The following is a 10,880-nucleotide window of genomic DNA, read 5'->3' as shown; positions in this document are numbered from 1 at the left end:
ATGGGTGAAGAAAAACAGATAAAAAAGAAGGGGTGCCTCTAGGATTTTGAAGTCAATATTCTTTTTCTTCTTTAAAAATTGACTAGGATAGTCAATACATCGAAGGGAATTTTTAAATGCACTCACCATTTTTGTTATATACACTCACATCTAAGGTAAATTTTGTTGAAGTCAAAGGAGATGTGAGTATGGCAAGTAAAAATGGTAAGTGTACATAAAAGTTGATTTAAATAGGCACATAACCCCCTGATTAACCCCTTAAAAGGCCATCCTAAATCCTGGAGAGCCTAAAGCCCACCAAAATCCTAATAGAGCCTAAACTCCAATTAAACAATTTTATTTATACCTTTATAACCTAAGTTCAACAAACTATACCAAACTCTCCGTGCTTGGGAGGCGCCTTTAGCAGAAACAGGGCACCCTTTTGGAACTTACAAGGGTGCCCCGGGTCGATTAGGAAAATCTAAAGACTGAATCTCGTTATAATTTCCTAAGAAATCCTAAAGGGACCTCATGTTTTTTGTTTCAAGGAGCCAAATTTTTTTGGGATGCTCTAACAAAGGGGTGCATTTAGAACTTAATGGGCTTGAGGTTCATTTTGGATGGATTTGTCCTGGAGATGTATTTGAGTTAGATGGGGAGGGCTTGGAGGGGGCATAAAGGGTCTGAGCAAATAACCAAAGACTAGAGTATTGACTTCAAAAAAAAAAAAGAGTAGCGCAATGAGCAAGCAAACATGGAAGAGCGCCACGTGGCAGAAATACAAATTTATACAACAGCATAGAGTACTGGATCATAAGCACAATCATTTATCTGTTAGGGCTTTTTGTCAGAGAGAATCTAGGGAGAGAGATAGATAGATAGAGAGAGATAGAGAGAGAGAGAGAGAGAGAGAGAGAATTTGATTATCAATTCGATGATCAACAATACTTCACAGTCCGATCAAACGATCGGCTACTCGTCAACTTTCTTCTTCATCATCATCAGCTGGATCCTTTCCTTCTTTTCATTTCTGGACTCTCTTTTGTCTGGTCGCATCTCCAATTGGTTTCGTCAAATTTATTCAAGTAGTCTATATTCCATTGATTTGAAGCTACAAAATGATCGAGTCTCTGATCGTCTCTGTTATAGGGTTTCCGCCAACTTACTGCCCACCGTCAATACCCGGTTCATACCTGCTTTCATCACACTTCCTTCATTATCAAGAGAATTCCAATTAGGGTTGGCAACATTTCCCTTCAAGTAACTCTTCTTTCTACAACTGGTTTTCTTGTTCTATCCATCATGGGTTATTTTCCTGACTTTGTTCAAGACTTTTTACCTGCACTTACCATTGGAGGAGGAGTAATTACTTTAGGGTTAACTTTGAACGATACTAACTTGCCCATTGTAATAGCCAGTATAATACAGCAAGTTGGAAATTCTTCAATCTTCTTTCTATTCTTCCGTAACATTGCGTTACTGCTGGGATCGCCCAATCTAGTCTTCGTTCCATGTATATGTTTCCTCCTGATCATAGCAGTCTTCATATGGCTCATTAGTCGTTACATCTCTTCTCACGGCGGTGGACCTGGAGGTGGTGGACTGGGTGGTGGTGGTGGTGATGATGGTAAGCTGTTTCTTTTTTGTTGTTAAATTATTAGGGTTTTCTTTCATTTATACTCTAGATACCATAAAATAGCAATCAAAGTTAGCTCATAATTAATCATTGTTAGAAATGAGAGGCAGTTTCAAAATACTTGGTTTCTAATTTGGCGGTTTCTAAATTTTAATTTGGTAATTGGTGAGAAAGGAGGTTTAGTAATCCTTTTCCAAATTGGACTCAAATTGCTCATAATTGGAAACTACCCAAAATTTAGAAACCCATGTTCCTATTATTGGGCTTGTTATGACGGTGGATATCCTATATAAATAGGGGGTTTGAGTGCTTGTAATTCACACCAACACAAGCAACAACAACTCTTCTTTAGAGAGCTAGAGAGAGAGAGCAAGAGTGAGAGAAATTTTTCATAGTTTTTGAGCGGTGTTAAATTTCTCGGTCGTCGAAGATTTAGTATAGAAGGTTAATTCTATACGGTACCATCTTGGGACGAACTTGCGGGTTGTGTTAGTCGTCTTCATCTATCCTTCAATAAAGATTTCTTGTTCGCCCGAGGACGTAGGCTTTAAAGCCGAACCTCGTTAAATTCTGTTCGCATATTTGATTTTGACTTAGCTTTTCGATTAATCTTCATAATCGGATCAATTTCTAGGTAGGTTCGATAGCTTCCGCGACTTTTAGTTCTAACAATTGGTACCAGAGCCTTGTTTGAGATTGAACGAAGAGAAGATGGGATCGAGAAGTGGTACGGTCAGAGCAGGGAAATATGAGATAGAGAAGTTCAATGGGAAAAACGATTTTTCTTATTGGCGGATGCAGATGAAGAATCTGTTAATCTCGCAGAAATTACACAAGACGTTGACGGGAAAGAAACCAGGAGATATGTCAGATGAGGATTGGGAGGAGTTAGATCTCGAAGCACGGGCTACCATTATGTTGTGTCTTGAGAGGGACGTGGCGTTCCTAGTAGACGAAGAAACAACGGCGGCGGGTGTGTGGTTAAAATTAGAAAGCAGTTTCATGACGAAAACTTTAACGAATCGGGTCTACTTAAAATCCAAATTATTCACATGTAGAATGGAAGAGGGTTCTTCTATTCAGGAATATGTGAATAGGTTTGACAGGATTATCTCAGACTTGAAGGATATTGATGTTAAGGTTGAGGATGAGGACCAAGCCCTCATATTGTTACTTTCATTACCTAAATCCTATGAGAACCTTGTTCAAACTTTGATGCTTGTTGGTGATAGTCTAACCATGGAAGAGACGAGAAACTCGTTATTAGCGGATGACCTTCGTAAGGTTGCTACTAGCAGTATGGCGTCGGGTGGAGTAGACAAGGAACAAGCACAAGGGTTGTTTGTAACAAGGGGGAGGAGTAATGAAAGGGGAAAGGGAAAGGGCGGGAAATCTAGATCCAAATCTAGAGGCTCTTTCAAGAAAACGTGCTTTAGTTGTGGTGAGCTTGGCCACTTTAAAGCGGCTTGTCCAAAGAGAAAGTTGAAGCAAAAGAACGAAGGCTACAAGGAGAAACAAGAGATGCAAGAGGCGGGATATGTGTCAGAAGAGGCGGACGAATGTTTCTCGGTGACAGAGGTGTCTGAGAAGATCTTCGATAAGTGGATGCTTGATTCAGGGGCGTCACACCATATGTGCCCAAATAGGGAGATGTTTACTACCTATAGGAGTATAGATGGTGGTACAGTTATACTGGGTGATGATAGTATATGTAAAACTGTGGGACTCGGAACAATACGGATCAAGATGCACGATGGAGTGGTGAGAACATTGACGGACGTAAGACACATACCCGATTTGCGGAAAAATCTAATTTCCCTTGGTGTGTTGGAGCGGAACGGCTGTAAGATAATTATAGAGAATGGCTCCATAAGAGTCGTTAAGGGTTCTTTGGTGGTAATGAGAGGTACTCGTTACGGTAATTTATACAAACTTTTGGGGACAACAATTACGGGAGATGTAGCAGTAGGAATCAGTGGAAGGGATCCAACGGCTAGTACGAGGCTTTGGCATATGCGCCTTGGGCATATGTCAGAAAAGGGTCTATCTTTGATGTGCGGGAAAGGCTTGTTGAAGGACATGAAGAAGCCTTGCATGGAGTTTTGTGAGCATTGTGTGTTCGGGAAGGCACACAGGGTGACGTTCTCTACAAGCAAGCACAGGAGCAAAGAGGTGTTAGACTACGTACACACCGATGTCTGGGGACCGGCAAAGTTACCTTCCAAGGGTGGTTCCAGGTATTTTGTTACATTCGTTGATGATCATTCGAGATTTGTCTGGCTTTATTTTCTGAAGCATAAGAATGAGGTATTCAACACATTCCTGGTGTGGAAAGCAATGGTTGAGAACAAAACTGGTCGAAAGCTGAAGACGTTAAGGTCGGATAATGGGACCGAGTACACGGATGGGGCATTCAAGGAGTTCTGTAATCAGGAAGGCATTGTGAGGCACTGGACAGTAGTAAACACACCTCAGCAGAATGGAGTCGCAGAGAGATTGAACCGTACACTACTTGAGAAGGCTAGATGTATGCGCTCCAATTCGGAATTAGGCGTAGAATGGTGGGCAGAATCTGTTGCTACAGCTTGTTATATTGTGAACAGGTCTCCACATTCTTCTTTAGATGGCGACATACCTTACGAGGTGTGGTCAGGTGAACATGCAGATTACGGGAGACTTAAGGTTTTCGGTTGTACGACCTATTACCATGTTAAAGGTAACAAACTTGACAATAGAGCAAAGAAGGCAATTTTCTTAGGATATGCTACAGGAGTCAAGGGTTATCGGCTATGGTGTACGGAAGACAAGAAGTTTGTAATCAGCAGAGATGTGGTGTTTGATGAGTCATCTATGGTAGCTATGGCGAAAGCTACGGTGCCTAGTTGTGGTGATGTTGGGTCTACTAAAGCTCAAGTAGTGGAAGTAGAAGCCGAAGACCAACGGGTTTCTAGGAATCATGATCAGGTGGAGCATCAGGATAATACTCAGGATGAGGAAATTGATGAACCCGATCATGAGGAGGTTCAAGGGGAAGGTACACAAGTTTTACAACAACAACAGCAGGATGTTTCGGTACACACTAGGCCGAAACGGTTATATAAGCCGGTACAGAGGTTAGGGTCAGACAAACCTCTTAGGCATTACGGGCAGGCAAATGTGGTTGAATATGCACTCTCGGTGGAAGACGACGAGCCGGTCACCTTCAAACAAGCTATCACTGCGGCGGAAAGAGAGAGTTGGTTGGTTGCTATGCAAGAAGAGATGGAGTCTCTTCACAAGAACCAGACATGGGAGGTTGTCCCATTGCCCGAAGGTAAGTCTGTTATTGGTTGTAAATGGGTGTACAAGAAGAAAGAGGATTCTTCCCAGATCAAGGGTACAAGGTATAAGGCAAGACTAGTGGCCAAGGGTTATGCACAGAAAGAAGGGGTCGACTACAATGAGATTTTCTCACCGGTCGTGAAACATACTTCTATTCGGGTGCTATTGAGTATTGTTGCTCATAGTGATCTTGAGCTGGAACAACTCGATGTTAAAACTGCCTTCTTGCACGGAGATTTGGAAGAAGAAATTTATATGGCTCAACCAGAGGGATACAAGGTTGAGGGCAAAGAAAATCAAGTATGTTGTTTGAGGAAATCTCTTTACGGATTGAAACAATCCCCTCGCCAATGGTACAAACGATTTGATTTTTTTATGCTAAAACATGGTTTTCGCAGAAGTGACTATGATTGTTGTGTATACATCAAGAAACTTCGCGAAGGTGACTTTATTTATCTCTATTTGTATGTGGATGACATGCTTATTGCTTCTCGAAGCATGGTGGAGATAGATAAGTTGAAATCTCAACTCAGTCAAGAGTTTGAGATGAAAGACATGGGCGCTGCAAAGAAGATACTGGGAATGGAGATTAAGAGAGAGCGGTCAAGTAAGAAACTGTACTTGAATCAGAAAGGTTACATCGAACGAGTAGTTTCTCGATTCGGGATGCAGAATGCGAAGGCGGTGTCAACACCTTTGGCACCACACTTCAGGCTCTCGGGAAAACAATCTCCCACTACTACGGTGGAGAAGGATCATATGGATCGTGTACCGTATGCTAGTGCAGTTGGCAGTTTGATGTACGCTATGGTGTGTACTCGTCCGGATATTTCACAGGCGGTCAGTGTGGTTAGTAGGTTTATGGCAAACCCGGGGAAGACACATTGGGAAGCTGTGAAGTGGGTCTTGAGGTACTTGAAGGGTACCGTTGATACGGGTTTGTGCTTTGGTGGAGACACATGTCAAGTAAGCGGTTATGTTGACTCGGATTATGCTGGCGATCTAGATAGAAGACGATCTACTACTGGTTATGTATTTAAGGTATATGGTGCTCCAGTTAGTTGGCGATCGATGTTACAATCTACAGTTGCGTTATCTACTACGGAGGCCGAGTATATGGCTATGGCCGAGGGTGTGAAGGAAGCATTGTGGTTGTGGGGTCTTCTGGATGATCTAGGGATTAAGCAGGAGAGCGTAGATGTATGGTGTGATAGTCAAAGTGCGATCCACTTGGCGAAGAATCAGGTTCATCATGCTCGCACTAAGCATATCGATGTCAGGTATCACTTTGTACGAGATGTCATAGAGGAAGGTGATGTTTCTCTCATGAAGGTACACACGGATGAGAATCCCGCGGACATGTTGACTAAAGTGGTGACGTGTAGCAAGTTTCAGCATTGTCTGGAATTGCTGCAAATCGGCTCGTGTTAAGTTGCCCGAAAGGGCGTAATGGCGACAAGATAATCTTTATGTGAAGGGTTGGTAGAACTACGGTAGGCTTGATCCTATAAAAGGGTACGTAGGCAGCCATGGTCATATGGTGCAGTCGGATGAAGTTACAAGAAGGAGAAATATCTTACAAGGAGTATCCTGGTGTTCGTCCAAAATTTGAAGTATATCAAATTGTGTACGAGGTGGAGAATTGTGAGAGGCAGTTTCAAAATACTTGGTTTCTAATTTGGCGGTTTCTAAATTTTAATTTGGTAATTGGTGAGAAAGGAGGTTTAGTAATCCTTTTCCAAATTGGACTCAAATTGCTCATAATTGGAAACTACCCAAAATTTAGAAACCCATGTTCCTATTATTGGGCTTGTTATGACGGTGGATATCCTATATAAATAGGGGGTTTGAGTGCTTGTAATTCACACCAACACAAGCAACAACAACTCTTCTTTAGAGAGCTAGAGAGAGAGAGCAAGAGTGAGAGAAATTTTTCATAGTTTTTGAGCGGTGTTAAATTTCTCGGTCGTCGAAGATTTAGTATAGAAGGTTAATTCTATACGGTACCATCTTGGGACGAACTTGCGGGTTGTGTTAGTCGTCTTCATCTATCCTTCAATAAAGATTTCTTGTTCGCCCGAGGACGTAGGCTTTAAAGCCGAACCTCGTTAAATTCTGTTCGCATATTTGATTTTGACTTAGCTTTTCGATTAATCTTCATAATCGGATCAATTTCTAGGTAGGTTCGATAGCTTCCGCGACTTTCAGTTATAACAGTTTGCAACTAATCATCAAAGCCAAGCATTAATTATGCTAATAAAAAAGGAATGTATATCAATAAGTACTTTAATTCCTTAATTAACCTTAATTAATTAGTGTGTTCTTTCAACAACCATAACAATTGATTAACTTCTTAGTTTTAGAACTTTTTTTCTTGGATCAAGCACAATAGAACTACATATGTAGGGCTATTTCAATTCATATTCAGATTCTCTCATTGAACATAAAATATCAATCACATACAATTGATGTATTTATAGGCTGCATGAGAATCATTTCATACATCACTTATGGTTGTCTTGTTTAGTGAGTGGTCTAATATGCTACATAAAGCTTATGTTATGGATTGCAAAACTTAAGAGTATTCTCCTAATCTCTATTCAATACTACTAAATTCTGGGGTTTTGTGATAACTGTCATGAAACAAGTGATTTGTTTTCCTTCATCAAAATGCCTTCTTATATTTATACATTATTGTTAGAAATGAATATGAAGAGATCTTTTCTTCATCCTTGAAAGTTTACCTTGTTTATGCCATACACATCAAACTTGACCCTTAGCAATATAACCAAAGTGTACTTATTTGCTTATGATTAGAGTTGATCATATTACATATGGTGCTCATTGTTATGGTAATGTTTCAGATTAATTTGGTGGACTGTGGATGGATAGGAGCAGCTGCACTGCTTGGATGGTAGTCTGTACGCCCACTTTGGTTTGGAACATTCTCAGTATATAGTCCTGGAAACTACTAATTTTTCATTACAAACATGAGAAATTTAGTGCTTTGTTTTAGAGCTATTTGTGTTTGATGTTTTTCTGTGCTAAATGGTTTGTATGACTAAGTTATCATGTTGTTGTTGTAGTTTGTTTTATTAGTGGTGCCGGCTCATCTTGAGCAGAGACAATATCTATCTATCGAACTCGGTTTTACAGATGAGTTTTCTTAATTATGCAACATGTTTGTGTTGGCAATAATGAACCATTGCCTTAGTTGAATTAATATTAGGAGAAACACATCTCTAGGATTATGTCTCTCCATATAGTCACCATCATCTCTATATATACATAAATCATATTTCATTTTAGATATAGAAAAATCAATTAGTTTTCATTAAGAGTTTGCAATAGAAGTTCAAGTGATCAACAAATTAGTTCTTTGCATATTTGATTCGAAGTTTCTTGACGAACGAAGTGCTGTGCTTCAAGAAGGTAAGACTGTTTTATCCTGGGAGACGATTCGTATATACAACCCGGTTTAGCACCATCGCGGGACGAATAACGTCTTAAGGAGAGAGTATCCAATACTCGACTTGGTCATAACATTATACCTATCATCATTATTTGTCCATGTAATTAATTTGTCAAACGAAGTCAACATCGAATTGTGTATTCGAGAAGGAAAATTAACCAAATATTGTCCAACAATCTTAAGACGTTATTACGTGTATCGGACTTCGCTCGACAAACATCGTATCTGATCTCATCTTTTCGGCCTTATAGTTAGTACTAAAAATAGAATAAGCATTTTTCCTTATGTTCCGACTTAGTTATCTTTGCATGAGAATTTAAATTGTTTGCTGTCTCTGTCTTCTTTAATTCTCTGGCAATATCACTTGGTTGGTTACATTAGAAATCATTGAAACCATTACAATTGAATCTGTTAGTCAATTAGCATAAGATAATCATTTATTAGTCACTTGAACCAAAGTAACTGTTGGCTATTGGACGTAAATGCATAGTGTTTGGATAGGCACTCACATGAACATCTATTTTATAGTTAGATCACGAACTTGAGTTTCTATTACTGTTTCATAGCAACACTTGGTTAATTTACATTTGAAGTTATTATTTATTGTTAAGAAGAGAATATCGTAGTATATACACAATTGAGACTGTAATTTGGTAGTGTTGTGGGTATGTCATACTTAAGTCAATTGTCTTTACTATACTGTTTTGTAAATTGCTACATTGATTTGTTCTTGGCTTTACTCGGACTACACTACATGTAGACTGGATTATATATCTATATAAACATAGTATATACACAATTGAGACTGTAATTTAGTAGTGTTCTATTAATATCAGAAGTTACAACAATTGATGCCCACATAATTGCCCAAGAATTTGTGATTGCTACATAACAATTGTTAGTTCCAATTTATTTGGACGTTGAACTGATATAGAAGGTAGGTTGTGTGTTATCATCCTAAAACATAATGATTCTTTACGATTGTGTACGTGACAGACAAATGGCAAGTATTACTGGAAACAATGTTCCTGTCTCCCCAACTCATGTTTCTCACGGAGAAAAACCTGAGAAGTTTACTGGTGTCGATTTTAAGATATGACAACAAAAGATGTTATTCTATTTGACCACTCTTAACCTAGCTAGGCTTTTATACAAAGAAGCAACCACTCTCAAATAAGATGGGTTGGATTTTGAAAATGTGGTTGCAGTAGACGCTTCGAAGCATTCTGATTTTCTTTGCAAAAATTACATTCTTAATGGTCTCGATAATTCTTTATACAACGTTTATAGTCCGATAAAAACGACAAAAGAATTATGGGAATCATTAGAGAATAAGTATAAGTCTGAAACTGCCGGAGTGAAAAAATTCATCATTGGAAGGTTCTTGGATTTCAAGATGACAGACCTTAAAACTGTCATTAGCCAAGTTCAAGAATTCCAAATAATTTTACAAGAATTAAAGGCAGAAAAATTGGTGATTAGTGAGTCATTTTAAATGGGAGCAATCATTGAAAAATTGCCACCATCTTGGAAAGACTTTAAAAATTACCTTAAGCATAAACGCAAGTAAATGAACTTGGAAAACTTGATTTTAAAATTGAGAGTTGAAGAAGATAGTCGTCTTGCCGAGAAAAAAAAAATGAGAAGCCTTCTGAAATCTCAAAAGTGAATGTAGTTGAAGGGGGGTGAAACAGAAAAGAAAATTTTCCAGTAAAGAAAAATATCATGGGAACTCTAAGAAGTTCAAAGGGACTTGTTACAACTGCAACAAGGAAAGGCATCTTGCCAAAGATTGTCGCTCCAAAACTTGGAAGAAAAAACACAAGAAAAGAAAGACGGAAGACAAAGTGATAGATAACTTGTCTGATGATGTGAAAGAGATTAATTTATGTGTCGTTATTTCCGAAGTAAACTTGGTAAATAATCCTAGAGAACGGTGGGTAGACACTGGTGTTACTCGTCATATTTGTGCTATAAAGGAGTACTCTCATCTTATAAATAGGTAGAAAATGTTGAACTTTTATTTATGGTAAATTCAGCAACATCCCGAGTTGAAGGCAACGGGGCAGTCGTACTCAGATTCACATTTGGCAAGGAAGTAGCTCTGAAAAATGTGCTTCATGTACCCGACATCCGAAAGAATTTAGTTTCTGGTTCTTTATTAAGTAAGAATGACTTTAAACTTGTATTTGAATCTGATAATTTTATTCTTACTAAGAATGAGATGTACGTGAGAATGGGGTATTTAAGTGAAGGTCTATTGATGCACCCGAAAGGTTGCACACCCAAGCGGAGGTATCAAGTAGTAACCCGGTAAAGCCGGGGTCGATCCAAGGATAGGTTGGTAACTCAGATATCGAAGGATCTTATCCACCGATTTAGATGTCAAAGGCTAACTTAGACAAAAAAATAGAAACAAATAAAGTAAAGAGGGGGGTTTTAATTAGGCATTGACAAGAAAGAAATAGA

This window comes from Eschscholzia californica, unplaced genomic scaffold, assembly GCF_041429995.1.
Source record: "Eschscholzia californica isolate CP2 unplaced genomic scaffold, dmEscCali1.0.p SCAF_1, whole genome shotgun sequence".
Taxonomy (NCBI): domain Eukaryota; kingdom Viridiplantae; phylum Streptophyta; class Magnoliopsida; order Ranunculales; family Papaveraceae; genus Eschscholzia; species Eschscholzia californica.
Note: the sequence above shows the minus strand (reverse complement) of the source record.